Source organism: Hyla sarda, chromosome 9 (genome assembly GCF_029499605.1).
Source record: "Hyla sarda isolate aHylSar1 chromosome 9, aHylSar1.hap1, whole genome shotgun sequence".
In the NCBI taxonomy this organism is placed as follows: Eukaryota; Metazoa; Chordata; class Amphibia; order Anura; family Hylidae; genus Hyla; species Hyla sarda.
In genome coordinates this window covers 3654789-3679924 of record NC_079197.1, presented here as the reverse complement: position 1 = coordinate 3679924, position 25136 = coordinate 3654789, and the positions used below count along the sequence as shown (strand labels likewise).

Here is a 25136-nt window from a genome sequence, read left to right as displayed (position 1 = left end):
TCACCACAGACGCTGCGGGACGATTGTTTTTGATGATTTTATGTATCCGGAGCCTTTGATCGCTGATAATCTGTGTAACAATTAATAATCATGGTGGAAGGCGGCGGGGCACGCGCCTTCTCTGTGCGGTATTATATATATGACCCTCATTACTCTGCTGCGCTCTTTTCATGGTCCCTCCCCGACCCTGACAGTTTGACACTATGTGGCTGTATAATATGAGCACTTTGTGGCTGTATGATATGAGCACTGTGTGGCCGTATTATATGAGCACTTTGTGGCTGTATTATATGAGCACTGTGTGGCTGTATAATATGAGCACTGTGTGGCTGTATTATATGAGCACTTTGTGGCTGTATTATATGAGCACTTTGTGGCTGTATTATATGAGCACTGTGTGGCTGTATTATATGAGCACTGTGTGGCTGTATTATATGAGCACTGTGTGGCTGTATTATATGAGCACTGTGTGGCTGTATTATATGAGCACTGTGTGGCTGTATTATATGAGCACTGTGTGGCTGTATTATATGAGCACTGTGTGGCTGTATTATATGAGCACTTTGTGGCTGTATTATATGAGCACTTTGTGGCTGTATTATATGAGCACTTTGTGGCTGTATTATATGAGCACTGTGTGGCTGTATTATATGAGCACTGTGTGGCTGTATTATATGAGCACTGTGTGGCTGTATTATATGAGCACTGTGTGGCTGTATTATATGAGCACTGTGTGGCTGTATTATATGAGCACTGTGTGGCTGTATTATATGAGCACTGTGTGGCTGTATTATATGAGCACTGTGTGGCTGTATTATATGAGCACTTTGTGGCTGTATTATATGAGCACTTTGTGGCTGTATTATATGAGCACTTTGTGGCTGTATTATATGAGCACTGTGTGGCTGTATTATATGAGCACCGTGTGGCTGTATTATACGAGCACTGTGTGGCTGTATTATATGAGCACTTTGTGGCTGTATTATATGAGCACTGTGTGGCTGTATTATATGAGCACTGTGTGGCTGTATAATATGAGCACTGTGTGGCTGTATTATATGAGCACTTTGTGGCTGTATTATATGAGCACTGTGTGGCTGTATTATATGAGCACTGTGTGGCTGTATTATATGAGCACTGTGTGGCTGTATTATATGAGCACTGTGTGGCTGTATTATATGAGCACTGTGTGGCTGTATTATATGAGCACTGTGTGGCTGTATATTAGTTGTGTAGGGTTCTGATAGTTTGGCACCATATGGCTGTATTATATGAGCACTGTGTGGCTGTATTATATGAGCACTGTGTGGCTGTATTATATGAGCACTTTGTGGCTGTATTATATGAGCACTGTGTGGCTGTATTATATGAGCACTTTGTGGCTGTATAATATGAGCACTTTGTGGCTGTATTATATGAGCACCGTGTGGCTGTATTATATGAGCACCGTGTGGCTGTATTATATGAGCACCGTGTGGCTGTATTATATGAGCACTGTGTGGCTGTATTATATGAGCACTGTGTGGCTGTATTATATGAGCACTGTGTGACTGTATTATATGAGCACTGTGTGGCTGTATTATATGAGCACCGTGTGACTGTATTATATGAGCACCGTGTGGCTGTATTATATGAGCACCGTGTGGCTGTATTATATGAGCACTGTGTGGCTGTATTATATGAGCACTGTGTGGCTGTATTATATGAGCACTGTGTGGCTGTATTATATGAGCACTGTGTGGCTGTATTATATGAGCACTGTGTGGCTGTATTATATGAGCACTGTGTGACTGTTTTATTTGAGCACTGTGTGGCTGTATTATATGAGCACCGTGTGGCTGTATTATATGAGCACCGTGTGGCTGTATTATATGAGCACCGTGTGGCTGTATTATATGAGCACCGTGTGGCTGTATTATATGAGCACTGTGTGGCTGTATTATATGAGCACTGTGTGGCTGTATTATATGAGCACTGTGTGGCTGTATGATATGAGCACTGTGTGGCTGTATTATATGAGCACTGTGTGGCTGTATTATATTAGTTGTGTAGGGTTCTGATAGTTTGGCACCATATGGCTGTATTATATGAGCACTGTGTGGCCGTATTATAGTTATTCGGGCAGTAATGATATCTATTTCCAAGATTCTTTCTTCTCAGGAGGCTCCAGGATCCTTGATGCGTCACAAAAAAAAAAAACGCCATACAGACAGGAGGCGTGAGCCCAGCCGAAAGCCGCGCAGCGCGCCCGCCATCCGCCGTGCATTTAATTACGCCGCTCTATCTTCTTCCATCTATTTGATGTCAAGGGTAGGAACAAAGATGTCCTCTCATCTGGCAGCTCTGATCCGTCCTCGTTGCCGCCGCGCCCGCCGTCCTCTCCTGGAGCGTTTGATGCCACCACTCACCTTTTATACCGATAGACGAGATACCAGGAAAATGCAAAGACACGACCCAAAGAGGGGACTGCAGACGGGGCGCTACCAGAAACCACGCAAGTTATCCCGCCGCGTTACATCAGCCCCGCCAACTGCGCCATAGCTACTATACACAATTATAAATCAGCATTACTGACCGCACCAGGTTACACTAGGCGCCGCTTATCCCTTTAAATCCCCACAAATAAGAGCGCATAATAACGCTGAGCCGCCGCAAAGAGAAAATCGTATACACCTAATTTGCGCCAATTCTCATAATAGACCAGTGTTTCCCAACCAGAGTGCCTCCAGCTGTTGCAAAACTACAACTCCCAGAAGGCCCGGACAGCCATCGGCTGTCCGGGCCTTCTGGGAGTTGTAGTTTTGCAACAGCTGGAGGCACTCTGGTTGGGAAACACCGCCATAAATATAAATGACACGGTAAATGGTGCGATCTTCTAGAACAATCACTTTAGAAACAAAATTAAAGTTGGGGGGAACGTTGGGCAAATACGATTCTTTTGAAATTCACTTCAGCTGAATTGTGCAACTTGGCGCCCATGAAAGAAAAAAAAAAAAAAAAAGCTTACTCAATTTGCGCTCCCAACATGATTTATTCAATTATTTATTTTTTGTGCAATATCCCCAGCGTTTTTCCCATTATAAGTCATGTGAGTTCCGTCATGAGATTCCATCAGAAGAAAAAAATGCACATTTAAAAAAAATTCAATTAAAAATAACTAAATAAATAATGTATAAATTTATAATGAAAAATAAATGAATTTAAAAAGAATAATAATAATTAATTAAATAATAATGATAATAATAATGAAAAATAAATCCATTTAATTAATAATAATAATAATAATAAATACAAATATGAATAATGATGATAATAATATAATATTGATAAAAAATAAATCAATTTGAATAAATAATAATTAAATAAATAATGAAATAAAAATAATAATGAAAAAATAAATTTAATAATAATGAAAAATAATTCCATTTAATAAATAATAATAAATAAATACAAATATTAATAATGATAATAATATATTGATAAAAAAATAAATTTTAATAAATAATAATACTTAAATGGTACCTTTCATGAAAAAAACTTTTCATATATTATAGGTTAATGTATGCAGAATAACTTTCCAATAACATGTTATAAAAAATTATGCATCTTTCTAGTTAATTTTCCACGTTGAAAAAATGACCACTAGGGGTCTCCCTACCAGTCCTCTTTTTTATAGATTTCAGACTCATGCTGGAGTCCTAAATCTCAGACTGCAGCCGGGACACAGACAAACTCCCTGGCAGGGAGCAGTGCTGAGTTTGTCTGTGTCCCGGCTGCAGTCTGAGATTTAGGACTCCAGCATGAGTCTGAAATCTATAAAAAGGACTGGTAGGGAGACCCCTAGTGGTCATTTTTTTCAACGTGGAAAATTAAATAGAAAGATCCATAATTTTTAATAACATGCTATTGGAAAGTTATTCTGCATACATTCATCTATAATATATAAAAAGTTTTTTTCATGAAAGGTACCCTTGAAATAAATAATTAAATTAAAATAATAATGAATAAATACATTTAATGATAATAATGATAATAATGAAAATTAATTCCATTTAATAAATAATAATAAATACAAATATTAATAATGATAATCATTTATTGATAAAAAAATAAATCAATTTTAATAAATAATAATGATGAAATAAATAATGAAATAAAAATAATAATGAAAAAATCAATTTAATAATAATAATTAAATAAATAATAATGATGATAATATTAATGAAAAATAAATACATTTAACGAATAATTAGAATAATAAATAAATTAAATAAAAATAAGGATAATATAATAATGATAAAAAATAAATACATTTTAATAAATAATAATAATTAAATAAATAAATAAAAAATAAATAATTTTTTTTATAAATAAACAGAAATAAATAATAATTACTTAAATAAATAATTTCTTAAATAAATAAATAGAAAATAAAAAAATGTAATAAATAAATAGAAATAAATAATAATAATTACTTAAACAAATAATTACTTAAATAAATAAATAGAAAATAAAAAAATTTAATAAATAGAAATAAATAATTTAAATCAAGATGAGGATGATAATACTATTGATAAAAAATAAAGAAATAAATTCAGAAAATAATAATAATAAACTAATTTAATTTAATTTAAAAAATACATCTTTGGAATGCAATCTGAGGGGTAGGAAATTGAATTTACAGACAGGTTTTTTTTTTTTTTTTTCCGGTATCGAGCTCGGATACAGTTGGATACAGTCATAGGATTTGATTTCAGGGCTAATAAATTTCCTAAGGCTGATTATCCTATAGACTAGTGTTGTTTTCCAACCCATGTGTCTCCAGCTGTTGCCAAACTACAACTCCCAGCATGACCGGACAGCCTCCGGCTGTCCGGTCATGCTGGGAGTTGTAGTTTGGCAACAGCTGAATGTTCCTCCACTACGTGACTTTGTTTTTTTAGTGGCTTCAGATGGCGAGGTGATGGCGGCGGAGATGAAGGTGAGTGTCTTCTTAACGGTGCAGAGCACACAGCCGCTGTCTGGCATCCTCCTCCCCCTCCCCGGGCGCTGTCAGCCGCCTTGTCATGCCTGGCGGTGTAATATTCCTTCGCTCGGGCACTTGATGCCTTTCCCCGTTGCTTGGTTGATCGTCCGGCTCCTGTAATAACAGCTTTGCCCAGCATGTGCCGCCTAATAGCCTTGGGGAGTGGCGTGACGGCGGTGTCAGGAAGCAGCGGGGGGCCCGCCGTAACCCCCTCACCGCCAGCCCGCTCCCGCCGCGCTAAAAGCTTTTGTCGGAACACGAACATTTACCAAAAACCGGCAATCTCCTGCACCGTGCCGCATCCAGCTGTTCCGAGTGTGACCCTGGACGGGGATGAGGGCCGACGTACGGGGGACTTGCTTACGTTATTTATATGTTGTGCGCTGTCCCGACGGGCGGACATCATCGCCACTATGCCGGGGTGATCTGTGCCCGGGAAAGCGGAGTGCCAACTAGGAATGGAAACTCTAGTAGCTCCCCACTCTGTCCCGCCTGTATGGCGGTATATTATAGACACTCCTATGTAGTGCTGGTATGTACAGTATATATTGGCAGTATTATGTATGTACTGTATGGCGGTATATTATAGACACTTTTATGTAGCGCTGGTATGTACAGTATATATTGCCAGTATTATGTATGTACTGTATGGCGGTATACTATAGACATTCCTATGTAGCGCTGGTATGTACAGTATATATTGGCAGTATTATGTATGTACTGTATGGCGGTATATTATAGACACTCCTATGTAGCGTTGGTATGTACAGTATATATTGCCAGTATTATGTAAATACTGTATGGCGGTATACTATAGACACTCCTATGTAGCGCTGGTATGTACAGTATATATTGCCAGTATTATGTATGTACTGTATGGCGGTATTTTATAGACATTCCTATGTAGCGCTGGTATGTACAGTATATATTGCCAGTATTATGTATGTACTGTATAGCGGTATACTATAGACACTCCTATGTGGCGCTGTTATGTACAGTATATATTGGCAGTATTATGTATGTACTGTATGGCGGTATACTATAGACACTCCTATGTAGCGCTGTTATGTACAGTATATATTGCCAGTATTATGTATGTAATGTATGGCAGTATACTATAGACACTCCTATGTGGCGTTGGTATGTACAGTATATATTGCCAGTTATGTATGTACTGTATGGCGGTATACTATAGACATTCCTATGTAGCGCTGTTATGTACAGTATATATTGCCAGTATTATGTATGTACTGTATGGCGGTATACTATAGACACTCCTATGTAGCGCTGTTATGTACCGTATATATTGCCAGTATTATGTATGTACTGTATGGCGGTATACTATAGACACTCCTATGTGGCGCTGGTATGTACAGTATATATTGCCAGTTATGTATGTACTGTATGGCGGTATACTATAGACATTCCTATGTAGCGCTGTTATGTACAGTATATATTGCCAGTATTATGTATGTACTGTATGGCGGTATACTATAGACACTCCTATGTAGCGCTGTTATGTACCGTATATATATTGCCAGTATTATGTATGTACTGTATGGCGGTATACTATAGACACTCCTATGTGGCGCTGGTATGTACAGTATATATTGCCAGTTATGTATGTACTGTATGGCGGTATACTATAGACATTCCTATGTAGCGCTGTTATGTACAGTATATATTGGCAGTATTATGTATGTACTGTATGGCGGTATACTATAGACACTCCTATGTAGCGCTGTTATGTACAGTATATATTGTCAGTATTATGTAAGTACTGTATGGCGGTATACTATAGACACTCCTATGTAGCGCTGTTATGTACAGTATATATTGGCAGTATTATGTATGTACTGTATGGCGGTATACTATAGACACTCCTATGTAGCGCTGTTATGTACAGTATATATTGTCAGTATTATGTAAGTACTGTATGGCGGTATACTATAGACACTCCTATGTAGCGCTGTTATGTACAGTATATATTGGCAGTATTATGTAAGTACTGTATGGCGGTATACTATAGACACTCCTATGTAGCGCTGTTATGTACAGTATATATTGGCAGTATTATGTAAGTACTGTATGGCGGTATACTATAGACACTCCTATGTAGCGCTGTTATGTACAGTATATATTGTCAGTATTATGTAAGTACTGTATGGCGGTATACTATAGACACTCCTATGTAGCGCTGTTATGTACAGTATATATTGGCAGTATTATGTAAGTACTGTATGGCGGTGTACTATAGACATTCTTATGTAGCGCTGGTATGTACAGTATATATTGCCAGTATTATGCATGTACTGTATGGCGGTATACTATAGACACTCCTATGTGGTGCTAGTATGTACAGTATACAGTCATGGCCGTAAATGTTGACACCCCTGAAATTTTTCTATAAAATGAAGTATTTCTCACAGGAAAGGATTGCAGTAACACATGTTTATTCCCTTTGTGTGTATATATATATATATATATATATATATATATATATATATAGATCTCCTCTCCTCTGTATATATATATATTGCAGTAACACAGGTTTTGCTATACACATGTTTATTCCCTTTGTATATATATATATATATATATATATATAGATCTCCTCTCCTCTGTATATATATATATATATAGATCTCCTCTCCTCTGTATATATATATATTGCAGTAACACAGGTTTTGCTATACACATGTTTATTCCCTTTGTATATATATATATATATATATATATATATAGATCTCCTCTCCTCTGTATATATATATATATATAGATCTCCTCTCCTCTGTATATATATATATAGATCTCCTCTCCTCTGTGTATATATATATATATATATATATAGATCTCCTCTCCTCTGTATATATATATATATATATATATATAGATCTCCTCTCCTCTGTATATATATATATAGATCTCCTCTCCTCTGTGTATATATATATAGATCTCCTCTCCTCTGTATATATATATATATATAGATCTCCTCTCCTCTGTATATATATATATATATAGATCTCCTCTCCTCTGTGTATATATATATATAGATCTCCTCTCCTCTGTATATATATATATATATATATATATAGATCTCCTCTCCTCTGTATATATATATATATATATATAGATCTCCTCTCCTCTGTATATATATATATATAGATCTCCTCTCCTCTGTATATATATATATAGATCTCCTCTCCTCTGTATATATATATTGCAGTAACACAGGTTTTGCTATACACATGTTTATTCCCTTTGTGTATATTGGAACTAAACCATTTCTGGGGCTTTTTGTCGTATGTTTGGGGTCATTGTCCTGCTGGAAGACCCAAGATCTCTGACACAAACCCAGCTTTCTGACACTGGGCTGTACAGTGCGACCCAAAATCCATTGGTAATCCTCAGATTTCATGATGTCTTGTACACATTCAAGGCCCCCAGTGCCAGAGGCAGCAAAACAACCCAAAACATCACTGACCTCCCCCATATGTCACTGTAGGTTCTGTGTTCTTTTCTTTGTAGGCCTCATTCCGTTTTCGGTAAACAGTAGAATGATTTGCTTTACCAAAAAGATCTATCTTGGTCTCATCTGTCCACAAGACGTTTTCCCGGAAGGGTTTTGACTCAAGCTCATTTTGGTAAAATGTAGTCTTGTTTTTTATGTCTCTGTGTCAGCAGTGGGGTCCTCCTGGGTCTCCTCCATAGTGGGGTCCTCCTGGGTCTCCTCCATAGTGGGGTCCTCCTGGGTCTCCTCCATAGTGGGGTCCTCCAGGGTCTCCTCCATAGTGGGGTCCTCCTGGGTCTCCTCCATAGTGGGGTCCTCCTGGGTCTCCTCCATAGTGGGGTCCTCCTGGGTCTCCTCCATAGTGGGGTCCTCCAGGGTCTCCTCCATAGTGGGGTCCTCCTGGGTCTCCTCCATAGTGGGGTCCTCCTGGGTCTCCTCCATAGTGGGGTCCTCCTGGGTCTCCTCCATAGTGGGGTCCTCCTGGGTCTCCTCCATAGTGGGGTCCTCCTGGGTCTCCTCCATAGTGGGGTCCTCCTGGGTCTCCTCCATAGTGGGGTCCTCCTGGGTCTCCTCCATAGTGGGGTCCTCCAGGGTCTCCTCCATAGTGGGGTCCTCCTGGGTCTCCTCCATAGTGGGGTCCTCCTGGGTCTCCTCCATAGTGGGGTCCTCCTGGGTCTCCTCCATAGTGGGGTCCTCCTGGGTCTCCTCCATAGTGGGGTCCTCCTGGGTCTCCTCCATAGTGGGGTCCTCCTGGGTCTCCTCCATAGTGGGGTCCTCCTGGGTCTCCTCCATAGTGGGGTCCTCCTGGGTCTCCTCCATAGTGGGGTCCTCCAGGGTCTCCTCCATAGTGGGGTCCCCCTGGGTCTCCTCCATAGGGGGTCCCCCTGGGTCTCCTCCATAGTGGGGTCCCCCTGGGTCTCCTCCATAGTGGGGTCCCCCTGGGTCTCCTCCATAGTGGGGTCCTCCTGGGTCTCCTCCATAGTGGGGTCCTCCTGGGTCTCCTCCATAGTGGGGTCCTCCTGGGTCTCCTCCATAGTGGGGTCCTCCTGGGTCTCCTCCATAGTGGGGTCCTCCTGGGTCTCCTCCATAGTGGGGTCCTCCTGGGTCTCCTCCATAGTGGGGTCCTCCTGGGTCTCCTCCATAGTGGGGTCCTCCTGGGTCTCCTCCATAGTGGGGTCCTCCTGGGTCTCCACCATAGTGGGGTCCTCCTGGGTCTCCTCCATAGTGGGGTCCTCCTGGGTCTCCTCCATAGTGGGGTCCTCCTGGGTCTCCTCCATAGTGGCGTCCTCCTGGGTCTCCTCCATAGTGGGGTCCTCCTGGGTCTCCTCCATAGTGGCGTCCTCCTGGGTCTCCTCCATAGTGGGGTCCTCCTGGGTCTCCTCCATAGCGAGGTCCTCCTGGGTCTCCTCCATAGTGGGGTCCTCCTGGGTCTCCTCCATAGTGGGGTCCTCCTGGGTCTCCTCCATAGTGGGGTCCTCCTGGGTCTCCTCCATAGTGGGGTCCTCCTGGGTCTCCTCCATAGTGGGGTCCTCCTGGGTCTCCTCCATAGTGGGGTCCTCCTGGGTCTCCTCCATAGTGGGGTCCTCCTGGGTCTCCTCCATAGTGGGGTCCTCCTGGGTCTCCTCCATAGTGGGGTCCTCCTGGGTCTCCTCCATAGTGGGGTCCTCCTGGGTCTCCACCATAGTGGGGTCCTCCTGGGTCTCCTCCATAGTGGGGTCCTCCTGGGTCTCCTCCATAGTGGGGTCCTCCTGGGTCTCCTCCATAGTGGCGTCCTCCTGGGTCTCCTCCATAGTGGTGTCCTCCTGGGTCTCCTCCATAGTGGCGTCCTCCTAGGTCTCTTCCATAGTGGGGTCCTCCTCCTGGGTCTCCTCCATAGTGGGGTCCTCCTGGGTCTCCTCCATAGTGGTGTCCTCCTGGGTCTCCTCCATAGTGGCGTCCTCCTAGGTCTCTTCCATAGTGGGGTCCTCCTCCTGGGTCTCCTCCATAGCGGGGTCCTCCTGGGTCTCCTCCATAGCGTTTCATTTAATTTAAATGTGGACGGATAGTTTGCGCTGACACTGATGCTCCCTGAGCCTGCAGGACAGCTTGAATATCTTTGGAACTTGTTTGGGGCTGCTTATCCACCATCCAGACTATCCATGACTGTATATTGTCAGTATTATGTATGTACTGTATGGCGGTATACTATAGACACTCTTATGCAGCGCTAGTATGTACAGTATATATTGGCAGTATTATGTATGTACTGTATGGCAGTATTATATGTTTGCTGTATGGCAGTGTTATATGTTTGCTGTATGGCGGTGTTATATGTTTGCTGTATGGCAGTATTATATGTTTGCTGTATGGCAGTGTTATATGTTTGCTGTATGGCAGTGTTATATGTTTGCTGTATGGCAGTGTTATATGTTTGCTGTATGGCGGTGTTATATGTTTGCTGTATGGCGGTGTTATATGTTTGTTGTATGGCAGTGTTATATGTTTGCTGTATGGCGGTGTTATGTGTTTGCTGTATGGCAGTGTTATATGTTTGCTGTATGGCAGTGTTATATGTTTGCTGTATGGCAGTGTTATATGTTTGCTGTATGGCAGTGTTATATGTTTGCTGTATGGTGGTGTTATGTGTTTGCTGTATGGCGGTGTTATATGTTTGTTGTATGGCAGTGTTATATGTTTGCTGTATGGCAGTGTTATATGTTTGCTGTATGGCAGTGTTATATGTTTGCTGTATGGCGGTGTTATATGTTTGCTGTATGGCGGTGTTATATGTTTGTTGTATGGCAGTGTTATATGTGTGCTGTATGGCGGTGTTATATGTTTGCTGTATGGCAGTGTTATATATTTGCTGTATGGCGGTGTTATATGTTTGCTGTATGGCGGTGTTATATGTTTGTTGTATGGCAGTGTTATATGTTTGCTGTATGGCGGTGTTATGTGTTTGCTGTATGGCGGTGTTATATGTTTGTTGTATGGCAGTGTTATATGTTTGCTGTATGGCGGTGTTATATGTTTGCTGTATGGCAGTGTTATATGTTTGCTGTATGGCGGTGTTATATGTTTGTTATATGGCAGTGTTATATGTTTGTTGTATGGCAGTGTTATATATTTGCTGTATGGCAGTGTTATATGTTTGCTGTATGGCGGTGTTATATGTTTGCTGTATGGCGGTGTTATATGTTTGCTGTATGGCAGTGTTATATGTTTGTTGTATGGCAGTGTTATATATTTGCTGTATGGCAGTGTTATATGTTTGCTGTATGGCAGTGTTATATGTTTGCTGTATGGCAGTGTTATATGTTTGCTGTATGGCGGTGTTATAGGTTTGCTGTATGGCAGTATTATATGTTTGCTGTATGGCAGTGTTATATGTTTGCTGTATGGCAGTATTATATGTTTGCTGTATGGCAGTGTTATATGTTTGCTGTATGGCAGTGTTATATGTTTGCTGTATGGCAGTGTTATATGTTTGCTGTATGGCAGTGTTATATGTTTGCTGTATGGCAGTGTTATATGTTTGCTGTATGGCAGTGTTATATGTTTGCTGTATGGCAGTGTTATATGTTTGTTGTATGGCGGTGTTATATGTTTGCTGTATAGCAGTGTTATATGTTTGTTGTATGGCGGTATTATATGTTTGCTGTATAGCAGTGTTATATGTTTGCTGTATGGCGGTGTTATATGTTTGCTGTATGGCAGTATTATATGTTTGCTGTATGGCGGTGTTATATGTTTGTTGTATGGCGGTGTTATATGTTTGCTGTATGGCAGTGTTATATGTTTGCTGTATGGCAGTATTATATGTTTGCTGTATAGCAGTGTTATATGTTTGCTGTATGGCAGTGTTATATGTTTGCTGTATGGCAGTGTTATATGTTTGCTGTATGGCAGTGTTATATGTTTGCTGTATGGCAGTGTTATATGTTTGCTGTATGGCGGTATTATATGTTTGCTGTATAGCAGTGTTATATGTTTGCTGTATAGCGGTGTTATATGTTTGCTGTATAGCGGTGTTATATGTTTGCTGTATGGCGGTGTTATATGTTTGCGGTATGGCAGTGTTATATGTTTGCGGTATGGTAGCGTTATAGGTTTGCTGTATGGCAGTATTATATTTGCACTGTATATGAGTATTGTGCATGTGTTATTTGAGCACTAGGGAAGGGTATATACAGCACAGTACTAGGGGAAGTACTATTAGGGAAGGTTTTTTTTTCTTCCTCCGTATATACGGCACAGTACTATTAGTGAAGTATTAGTCTTAGTATATAACGCACAGTATTATCAGTATTACTCTCAGTGTGTACCGCACAGTACTATCAGTATTACTCTCAATATATACCGCACAGTACTATCAGTATTACTCTCAATATATACCACACAGTACTATCAGTATTACTCTCAGTATATACCGCACAGTACTATCAGTATATACCGCACAGTACTATCAGTATTACTCTCAATATATACCGCACAGTACTATCAGTATTACTCTCAATATATACCACACAGTACTATCAGTATTACTCTCAGTATATACCGCACAGTACTATCAGTATTACTCTCAATATATACCGCACAGTACTATCAGTATTACTCTCAGTATATACCACACAGTACTATCATTATTACTCTCAGTAAATACCACACAGTACTATCATTATTACTCTCAGTATATACCGCACAGTACTATCAGTATATACCACACAGTACTATAATTATTACTCTCAGTATATACCACACAGTACTATCAGTATATACCACACAGTACTATCATTATTACTCTCAGTATATACTACACAGTACTATCAGTATATACCACACAGTACTATCATTATTACTCTCAGTATATACCGCACAGTACTATCATTATTACTCTCAGTATATACCGCACAGTACTATCAGTATTACTCTCAGTATATACCGCACAGTACTATCAGTATTACTCTCAGTATATACCGCACAGTACTATCAGTATTACTCTCAGTATATACCGCACAGTACTATCAGTATTACTCTCAGAATATACCGCACAGTACTATCAGTATTACTCTCAGTATATACCGCACAGTACTATCAGTATTACTCTCAATATATACAGCACAGTACTATCAGTATTACTCTCAGTATATACCACACAGTACTATCATTATTACTCTCAGTATATACCACACAGTACAATCAGTATATACCACACAGTACTATCCTTATTTCTCTCAGTATATACCACACAGTACTATCAGTATTACTCTGAGTATATACCGCACAGTACTATCAGTATTACCCTCAGTATATACCACACAGTACTATTAGTATTACCCTCAGTATATACTGCACAGTACTACCAGTATTACTCTCAGTATATACCGCACAGTACTATCAGTATTACTCTCAGTATATACCACACAGTACTATCAGTATTACTCTCAGTATATACCGCACAGTACTATCAGTACTACTCTCAGTATATACCGCACAGTACTATCAGTATTACTCTCAGTATATACCGCACAGTACTATCAGTATAACTCTCAGTATATACCGCACAATACTATCAATATTACCCTCAGTATATACCGCACAATACTATCAGTATTACCCTCAGTATATACCACACAGTACTATCAGTATTACCCTCAGTATATACCGCACAGTACTATCAGTATTACTATCAGTATATACCGCACAGTACTATTAGTATTACTCTCAGTATATACCGCACAGTACTATTAGTATTACTCTCAGAATATACCGCACAGTACTATCAGTATTACTCTCAGTATATACCGCACAGTACTATCAGTATTACTCTTAGTATATACCGCACAGTACTATCAGTATTACTCTCAGTATATACCGCACAGTACTACCAGTATTACTCTCAGTATATACCGCACAGTACTATCAGTATTACTCTCAGTATATACCACACAGTACTATCAGTATTACTCTCAGTATATACCGCACAGTACTATCAGTATTACTCTCAGTATATACCGCACAGTACTCTCAGTATATACCGCACAATACTATCAGTATTACCCTCAGTATATACCGCACAATACTATCAGTATTACCCTCAGTATATACCACACAGTACTATCAGTATTACCCTCAGTATATACCGCACAGTACTATCAGTATTACTATCAGTATATACCGCACAGTACTATCAGTATTACTCTCAGTATATACCGCTCAATACTATCAGTGTTACCCTCAGTATATACCACACAGTACTATCAGTATTACCCTCAGTATATACCGCACAGTACTATCAGTATTACTATCAGTATATACCGCACAGTACTATCAGTATTACTCTCAGTTTATACCGCACAGTACTATCAGTTTTACCCTCAGTATATACCGCACAGTACTATCAGTATTACTCTCAGAGTATACCGCACAGTACTATCAGTATTACTCTCAGTATATACCGCACAATACTATTAGTATTACTCTTAGTATATACCGCACAGTACTATCAGTATTACTCTCAGTATATACCGCACAGTACTATCAGTATTACTCTCAGTATATACCGCACAATACTATTAGTATTACTCTCAGTATATACCGCACAATACTATTAGTATTACTCTCAGTATATACCACACAGTACTATCAGTATTACTCTCAGTATATACCGCACAGTACTATCAGTATTACTCTTAGTATATACCGCACAGTACTATCAGTATTACTCTCAGTATATACCGCACAGTACTACCAGTATTACTCTCAGTATATACCGCACAGTACTATCAGTATTACTCTCAGTATATACCACACAGTACTATCAGTATTACTCTCAGTATATACCGCACAGTACTATCAGTATTACTCTCAGTATATACCGCACAGTACTCTCAGTATATACCGCACAATACTATCAGTATTACCCTCAGTATATACCGCACAATACTATCAGTATTACCCTCAGTATATACCACACAGTACTATCAGTATTACCCTCAGTATATACCGCACAGTACTATCAGTATTACTATCAGTATATACCGCACAGTACTATCAGTATTACTCTCAGTATATACCGCTCAATACTATCAGTATTACCCTCAGTATATACCACACAGTACTATCAGTATTACCCTCAGTATATACCGCACAGTACTATCAGTATTACTATCAGTATATACCGCACAGTACTATCAGTATTACTCTCAGTTTATACCGCACAGTACTATCAGTTTTACCCTCAGTATATACCGCACAGTACTATCAGTATTACTCTCAGTATATACCGCACAGTACTATCAGTATTACTCTCAGTATATACCGCACAATACTATTAGTATTACCCTAAGTATATACTGCACAGTACTATCAGTATTACTCTCAGAATATACCGCACAGTACTATCAGTATTACTCTCAGTATATACCGCACAGTACTATCAGTATTACTCTCAGTATATACCGCACAGTACTATCAGTATTACTCTCAGTATATACCGTACAGTACTATTAGTATTACTCTCAGTATATACCGCACAGTACTATCAGTATTACCCTCAGTATATACCGCACAGTACTATTAGTATTACTCTCAGTATATACCGCACAGTACTCTCAGTATATACCGCACAGTACTATCATTATTACTCTCAGTATATACCGCACAGTACTCTCAGTATATACCGCACAGTACTATCATTATTACTCTCAGTATATACCGCACAGTACTCTCAGTATATACCGCACAGTACTCTCAGTATATACCGCACAGTACTATTATTATTACTCTCAGTATATACCGCACAGTACTCTCAGTATATTCCGCACAGTACTATCATTATTACTCTCAGTATAAACCGCACAGTACTATCATTATTACTCTCAGTATATACCGCACAGTACTCTCAGTATATACCGCACAGTACTATCAGTATTACTCTCAGTATATACCGCACAGTACTATCAGTATATACCGCACAGTACTATCAGTATTACTCTCAGTATATACCGCACAGTACTATCAGTATTACTCTCAGTATATACCGCACAGTACTCTCAGTATATACCGCACAGTACTATCATTATTACTCTCAGTATATACCGCACAGTACTCTCAGTATATACCGCACAGTACTATTATTATTACTCTCAGTATATACCGCACAGTTCTCTCAGTATATACCGCACAGTACTATTATTATTACTCTCAGTATATACCGCACAGTTCTCTCAGTATATACCGCACAGTACTATCAGTATTACTCTCATCTTTCGGGCACATCGGGTTGGTGGGTGCAGGTTTGCAGGAACACAATGACGGCAATAACCGAGTGATAGGATTCAGGGCCATATGGGCCAATAAAGAGCTGGATCGGAGCCTCAGGCTGCAGGATGGATGACAAGGAACGTTAACCCTTCGTGAGCTCGTCTTCTTCTTGTGGGTTAACCCCTGCAGTGCCAGGCTACTGGGGGCACTCACTGTCGCGGGCACATAATGAATGTACGGGGGAGGGGTCACACAGAACGATGATGGATCCTTCCAGCAGACAGATGGATGACACTCACTGACAATGCGCTGCGCTCCATCATCTCCGCGCTCCGGTGCGCAACATATCACCCGCGACACTCTCCATATGGCGGCAACCGCAAAACAATTAAAAAGTCAGTGTGTGAGATAAAATGTTACAGAATATATAACGGTGCGCATTACATAAGACTGCAGGCAAATCACCGCAATACGTGTGCTGTGGGGTTACATAGGACTGCAGGTCACATCTGTACATTATCTGTACTCAGAGAGTTATCACTGTTATCTGTGGTGTTACATAGGACTGCAGGTCACATCTATACATTATCTGTACTCAGAGAGTTATCACTGTTATCTGTGGTGTTACATAGGACTGCAGGTCACATCTATACATTATCTGTACTCAGAGAGTTATCACTGTGTTATCTGTGGTGTTACATAGGACTGCAGGTCACATCTATACATTATCTGTACTCAGAGAGTTATCACTGTTATCTGTGGTGTTACATAGGACTGCAGGTCACATCTATACATTATCTGTAGTCAGAGAGTTATCACTGTTATCTGTGGTGTTACATAGGACTGCAGGTCACATCTATACATTATCTATACTCAGAGAGTTATCACTGTTATCTGTGGTGTTACATAGGACTGCAGGTCCCATCTATACATTATCTGTACTCAGAGAGTTATCACTGTTATCTGTGGTGTTACATAGGACTGCAGGTCACATCTATACATTATCTGTACTCAGGGAGTTATCACTGTGTTATCTGTGGTGTTACATAGGACTGCAGGTCACATCTGTACATTATCTGTACTCAGAGAGTTATCACTGTTATCTGTGGTGTTACATAGGACTGCAGGTCACATCTATACATTATCTGTACTCAGAGAGTTATCACTGTTATCTGTGGTGTTACATAGGACTGCAGGTCACATCTATACATTATCTGTACTCAGAGAGTTATCACTGTTATCTGTGGTGTTACATAGGACTGCAGGTCACAACTACTACATTATCTGTACTCAGAGAGTTATCACTGTGTTATCTGTGGTGCTACATAGGACTGCAGGTCACATCTATACATTATCTGTACTCAGAGAGTTATCACTGTTATCTGTGGTGTTACATAGGACTGCAGGTCACATCTATACATTATCTGTACTCAGAGAGTTATCACTGTTATCTGTGGTGTTACATAGGACTGCAGGTCACATCTATACATTATCTGTACTCAGAGAGTTATCACTGTGTTATCTGTGGTGTTACATAGGACTGCAGGTCACATCTATACATTATCTGTACTCAGAGAGTTATCACTGTGTTATCTGTGGTGTTACATAGGACTGCAGGTCACATCTATACATTATCTGTACTCAGAGAGTTATCACTGTGTTATCTGTGGTGTTACATAGGACTGCAGGTCACATCTATACATTATCTGTACTCAGAGAGTTATCACTGTGTTATCTGTGGTGTTACATAGGACTGCAGGTCTCATCTATACATTATCTGTACTCAGAGAGTTATCACTGTTATCTGTGGTGTTACATAGGACTGCAGGTCACATCTATACATTATCTGTACTCAGAGAGTTATCACTGTGTTATCTGTGGTGTTACATAGGACTGCAGGTCACATCTATACATTATCTGTACTCAGAGAGTTATCACTGTGTTATCTGTGGTGTTACATAGGACTGCAGGTCACAGCTATACATTATCTGTACTCAGAGAGTTATCACTGTGTTATCTGTGGTGTTACATAGGACTGCAGGTCACATCTATACATTATCTATACTCAGAGAGTTATCACTGTTATCTGTGGTGTTACATAGGACTGCAGGTCACATCTATACATTATCTGTACTCAGAGAGTTATCACTGTTATCTGTGGTGTTACATAGGACTGCAGGTCACATCTATACATTATCTGTACTCAGAGAGTTATCACTGTGTTATCTGTGGTGTTACATAGGACTGCAGGTCACATCTATACATTATCTGTACTCAGAGAGTTATCACTGTGTTATCTGTGGTGTTACATAGGACTGCAGGTCACATCTATACATTATCTGTACATAGAGAGTTATCACTGTGTTATCTGTGGTGTTACATAGGACTGCAGGTCACATCTGTACATTATCTGTACTCAGAGAGTTATCACTGTTATCTGTGGTGTTACATAGGACTGCAGGTCACATCTATACATTATCTGTACTCAGAGAGTTATCACTGTTATCTGTGGTGTTACATAGGACTGCAGGTCACATCTATACATTATCTGTACTCAGAGAGTTATCACTGTTATCTGTGGTGTTACATAGGACTGCAGGTCACAACTACTACATTATCTGTACTCAGAGAGTTATCACTGTGTTATCTGTGGTGTTACATAGGACTGCAGGTCACATCTATACATTATCTGTACTCAGAGAGTTATCACTGTTATCTGTGGTGTTACATAGGACTGCAGGTCACATCTATACATTATCTGTACTCAGAGAGTTATCACTGTGTTATCTGTAGTGTTACATAGGACTGCAGGTCACATCTATACATTATCTGTACTCAGAGAGTTATCACTGTGTTATCTGTGGTGTTACATAGGACTGCAGGTCACATCTATACATTATCTGTACTCAGAGAGTTATCACTGTGTTATCTGTGGTGTTACATAGGACTGCAGGTCACATCTATACATTATCTGTACTCAGAGAGTTATCACTGTGTTATCTGTGGTGTTACATAGGACTGCAGGTCTCATCTATACATTATCTGTACTCAGAGAGTTATCACTGTTATCTGTGGTGTTACATAGGACTGCAGGTCACATCTATACATTATCTGTACTCAGAGAGTTATCACTGTGTTATCTGTGGTGTTACATAGGACTGCAGGTCACATCTATACATTATCTGTACTCAGAGAGTTATCACTGTGTTATCTGTGGTGTTACATAGGACTGCAGGTCACAGCTATACATTATCTGTACTCAGAGAGTTATCACTGTGTTATCTGTGGTGTTACATAGGACTGCAGGTCACATCTATACATTATCTGTACTCAGAGAGTTATCACTGTTATCTGTGGTGTTACATAGGACTGCAGGTCACATCTATACATTATCTGTACTCAGAGAGTTATCACTGTGTTATCTGTGGTGTTACATAGGACTGCAGGTCACATCTATACATTATCTGTACTCAGAGAGTTATCACTGTGTTATCTGTGGTGTTACATAGGACTGCAGGCCACATCTATACATTATCTGTACTCAGAGAGTTATCACTGTGTTATCTGTGGTGTTACATAGGACTGCAGGTCACATCTATACATTATCTGTACTCAGAGAGTTATCACTGTGTTATCTGTGGTGTTACATAGGACTGCAGGTCACATCTATACATTATCTGTACTCAGAGAGTTATCACTGTGTTATCTGTGGTGTTACATAGGACTGCATGTCACATCTATACATTATCTGTACTCAGAGAGTTATCACTGTTATCTGTGGTGTTACATAGGACTGCAGGTCACATCTATACATTATCTGTACTCAGAGTTATCACTGTGTTATCTGTGGTGTTACATAGGACTGCATGTCACATCTATACATTATCTGTACTCAGAGAGTTATCACTGTTATCTGTGGTGTTACATAGGACTGCAGGTCACATCTATACATTATCTGTACTCAGAGTTATCACTGTTATCTGTGGTGTTACATAGGACTGCAGGTCACATCTATACATTATCTGTACTCAGAGAGTTATCACTGTGTTATCTGTGGTGTTACATAGGACTGCAGGTCACATCTATACATTATCTGTACTCAGAGAGTTATCACTGTTATCTGTGGTGTTACATAGGACTGCAGGTCACATCTATACATTATCTGTACTCAGAGAGTTATCACTGTTATCTGTGGTGTTACATAGGACTGCAGGTCTCATCTATACATTATCTGTACTCAGAGAGTTATCACTGTTATCTGTGGTGTTACATAGGACTGCAGGTCACATCTATACATTATCTGTACTCAGAGAGTTATCACTGTGTTATCTGTGGTGTTACATAGGACTGCAGGTCACATCTATACATTATCTGTACTCAGAGAGTTATCACTGTGTTATCTGTGGTGTTACATAGGACTGCAGGTCACATCTATACATTATCTGTACTCAGAGTTATCACTGTGTTATCTGTGGTGTTACATAGGACTGCAGGTCACATCTATACATTATCTGTACTCAGAGAGTTATCACTGTTATCTGTGGTGTTACATAGGACTGCAGGTCACATCTATACATTATCTGTACTCAGAGAGTTATCACTGTGTTATCTGTAGTGTTACATAGGACTGCAGGTCACATCTATACATTATCTGTACTCAGAGAGTTATCACTGTTATCTGTGGTGTTACATAGGACTGCAGGTCACATCTATACATTATCTGTACTCAGAGAGTTATCACTGTGTTATCTGTGGTGTTACATAGGACTGCAGGTCACATCTATACATTATCTGTACTCAGTTATCACTGTTATCTGTGGTGTTACATAGGACTGCAGGTCACATCTATACATTATCTGTACTCAGAGAGTTATCACTGTGTTATCTGTGGTGTTACATAGGACTGCAGGTCACATCTATACATTATCTGTACTCAGAGAGTTATCACTGTTATCTGTGGTGTTACATAGGACTGCAAGTCACATCTATACATTATCTGTACTCAGAGAGTTATCACTGTTATCTGTGGTGTTACATAGGACTGCAGGTCACATCTATACATTATCTGTAATCAGAGAGTTATCACTGTGTTATCTGTGGTGTTACATAGGACTGCAGGTCACATCTATACATTATCTGTACTCAGAGAGTTATCACTGTTATCTGTAGTGTTACATAGGACTGCAGGTCACATCTATACATTATCTGTACTCAGAGAGTTATCACTGTGTTATCTGTGGTGTTACATAGGACTGCAGGTCACCTCTATACATTATCTGTACTCAGAGAGTTATCACTGTTATATGTGTTGTTACATAGGACTGCAGGTCACCTCTATACATTATCTGTACTCAGAGAGTTATCACTGTTATATGTGTTGTTACATAGGACTGCAGGTCACATCTATACATTATCTGTACTCAGGGAGTTATCACTGTTATCTGTGGTGTTACATAGGACTGCAGGACACATCTATACATTATCTGTACTCAGAGAGTTATCACTTATCTGTGGTGTTACATAGGACTGCAGGTCACATCTATACATTATCTGTACTCAGAGAGTTATCACTGTTATCTGTGGTGTTACATAGGACTGCAGGTCACATCTATACATTATCTGTACTCAGAGAGTTATCACTGTTATCTGTGGTGTTACATAGGACTGCAGGTCACATCTATACATTATCTGTAGTCAGAGAGTTATCACTGTTATCTGTGGTGTTACATAGGACTGCAGGTCACATCTATACATTATCTATACTCAGAGAGTTATCACTGTTATCTGTGGTGTTACATAGGACTGCAGGTCACATCTATACATTATCTGTACTCAGAGAGTTATCACTGTTATCTGTGGTGTTACATAGGACTGCAGGTCACATCTATACATTATCTGTACTCAGAGAGTTATCACTGTGTTATCTGTTGTGTTACATAGGACTGCAGGTCACATCTATACATTATCTGTACTCAGAGAGTTATCACTGTTATCTGTGGCGTTACATAGGACTGCAGGTCACATCTATACATTATCTGTACTCAGAGAGATATCACTGTGTTATCTGTGGTGTTACATAGGACTGCAGGTCACATCTATACATTATCTGTACTCAGAGAGTTATCACTGTTATCTGTGGTGTTACATAGGACTGCAGGTCACATCTATACATTATCTGTACTCAGAGAGTTATCACTGTGTTATCTGTGGTGTTACATAGGACTGCAGGTCACATCTATACATTATCTGTACTCAGAGAGTTATCACTGTGTTATCTGTGGTGTTACATAGGACTGCAGGACACATCTATACATTATCTGTACTCAGAGAGTTATCACTGTGTTATCTGTGGTGTTACATAGGACTGCAGGTCACATCTATACATTATCTGTACTCAGAGAGTTATCACTGTTATCTGTGGTGTTACATAGGACTGCAGGTCACATCTATACATTATCTGTACTCAGAGAGTTATCACTGTTATCTGTGGTGTTACATAGGACTGCAGGTCACATCTATACATTATCTGTACTCAGAGAGTTATCACTGTGTTATCTGTGGTGTTACATAGGACTGCAGGTCACATCTATACATTATCTGTACTCAGAGAGTTATCACTGTTATCTGAGGTGTTACATAGGACTGCAGGTCACATCTATACATTATCTGTACTCAGAGAGTTATCAATGTGTTATATGTGGTGTTACATAGGACTGCAGGTCACATCTATACATTATCTGTACTCAGAAAGTTATCACTGTGTTATCTGTGGTGTTACATAGGACTGCAGGTCACATCTATACATTATCTGTACTCAGAGAGTTATCACTGTGATCTGTGGTGTTACATAGGACTGCAGGTCACATCTATACATTATCTGTACTCAGAGAGTTATCACTGTGTTATCTGTGGTGTTACATAGGACTGCAGGTCACATCCATACATTATCTGTACTCAGAGAGTTATCACTGTGTTATCTGTGGTGTTACATAGGACTGCAGGTCACATCTATACATTATCTGTACTCAGAGAGTTATCACTGTTATCTGTGGTGTTGCATAGGACTGCAGGTCACATCTATACATTATCTGTACTCAGAGAGTTATCACTGTGTTATCTGTGGTGTTACATAGGACTGCAGGTCACATCTATACATTATCTGTACTCAGAGAGTTATCACTGTTATCTGTGGTGTTACATAGGACTGCAGGTCACATCTATACATTATCTGTACTCAGAGATATCACTGTGTTATCTGTGGTGTTACATAGGACTGCAGGTCACATCTATACATTATCTGTACTCAGAGAGTTATCACTGTTATCTGTGGTGTTACATAGGACTGCAGGTCACATCTATACATTATCTGTACTCAGAGAGTTATCACTGTTATCTGTGGTGTTGCATAGGACTGCAGGTCCCATCTATACATTATCTGTACTCAGAGAGTTATCACTGTGTTATCTGTGGTGTTACATAGGACTGCAGGTCACATCTATACATTATCTGTACTCAGAGAGTTATCACTGTGTTATCTGTGGTGTTACATAGGACTGCAGGTCACATCTACTACATTATTTGTACTCAGAGAGTTATCACTGTGTTATCTGTGGTGTTACATAGGACTGCAGGTCACATCTATACATTATTTGTACTCAGAGAGTTATCACTGTTATCTGTGGTGTTACATAGGACTGCAGGTCACATCTATACATTATCTGTACTCAGAGAGTTATCACTGTGTTATCTGTGGTGTTACATAGGACTGCAGGTCACATCTATACATTATCTGTACTCAGAGAGTTATCACTGTTATCTGTGGTGTTACATAGGACTGCAGGTCACATCTATACATTATCTGCACTCAGAGAGTTATCACTGTTATCTGTAGTGTTACATAGGACTGCAAAACTACAAAGGCTGTCCGGGCATGCTGGGAGTTGTAGATTTGCAACAGCTGGAGGCACCCTGATTGAAAGACAGTTACTTGTTACACCTGAGCGCCTTTATATTTATGCCATATAGTGCTCACATTATACACCTACACAGCACCATACAGTATTCTGGTTGGAGTTCCCCTTTAAGAACAGAATATTTAAGGACTTTGCCGCTCACACTTCTGCTGATGCCGGTCTGAGCGCAGGGCGGATGGCGGTCGTGGTCCCCGTCCCCAGACGTCTCTGCGGCCAATGCTTCGGAGGCGACGCGCTGGCACGGCCCCTGATATGCCCAGCCGACAGTTTTTCACAATAATTTGAGTCACTTGCATCATTACAGGAGCCAGAGTATAACTCCCAACATCCACCTCATCCTCTTCAGCTGAGCTCCTATAGTTATATAAATGTCCTGGGAAAG

General features: G+C 40.0%; 1 protein-coding gene across 2 annotated transcripts in view; it reads left to right on the top strand.

Annotated features, from left to right (window-relative positions):
* Positions 1-25136, top strand: part of FIBCD1 (fibrinogen C domain containing 1) — a 101667-nt gene that overhangs the window by 34648 nt on the left and 41883 nt on the right. The window lies entirely within an intron of this gene.